The sequence below is a fragment of the Sinocyclocheilus anshuiensis genome, unplaced genomic scaffold, assembly GCF_001515605.1.
Source record: "Sinocyclocheilus anshuiensis isolate Anshui unplaced genomic scaffold, SAMN03320099.WGS_v1.1 C31925422, whole genome shotgun sequence".
In the NCBI taxonomy this organism is placed as follows: domain Eukaryota; kingdom Metazoa; phylum Chordata; class Actinopteri; order Cypriniformes; family Cyprinidae; genus Sinocyclocheilus; species Sinocyclocheilus anshuiensis.
Genome location: NW_015607368.1, coordinates 1 through 581, shown reverse-complemented (window position 1 = coordinate 581; position 581 = coordinate 1). Strand labels below are relative to the sequence as shown.

Below are 581 nucleotides of genomic sequence, written 5' to 3'. Positions count from 1 at the left end.
GTACAGCAACGCCCTCTACAGATGAAAAGAGTTGAACTCTTTAATGGACACAGAACTTGACACAAGAGTTCATCCATCCACAAATGTTAAATTACCTTTCCAAGCGTCAAGCTGGCATGACACGCCACACTGCCAGCCACAGCACCTCCCTGATGAAAATAAGAACACTTACGGTCAATACTTTCATAACAGGTGAACTATTCCCTTTCTCCTAAAATATGTGCGAAAGCCGATGTGAGAATACTTACTTTGGCTTTGTTGGGGCAGTACTGTGGGACCAGTCTGGAGAGAAGAGCCCAGAGAGAAGGATTTCCTGGGTTCCTACAACATAGCAGATGTCAAACACATTTTTTTTTATAATAAAAAAATGGCTCACAGAAGAAAAAGAAGAATTCTTGTTATTCTGGGATGTTCTGGTACCTCATTTGACATTTGGGTTAATTAACCAAAGGCAATGATTCATACCTGAGGTTAATTAGATTAAAGCATCTTCCCTTTAATAGCATTTGAGTGTTTTCAAACCTTTGTAGGATGTAGATTAAAGGTCCCATGGCATGAAAATGTCACTTTATGAGGTTTTT

General features: G+C 39.4%; 1 long non-coding RNA gene across 1 annotated transcript; it reads right to left on the bottom strand.

Moving 5' to 3' along the window:
• Nucleotides 1-575, bottom strand: LOC107682241 (uncharacterized). The gene is made up of 3 exons (XR_001633423.1): nt 249-575; nt 96-149; nt 1-15 (listed from the first exon to the last, which is right to left on the bottom strand). It is a non-coding gene; the product is annotated as an uncharacterized LOC107682241 (long non-coding RNA).
• Between the last annotated feature and the right edge of the window lie 6 nt (nt 576-581).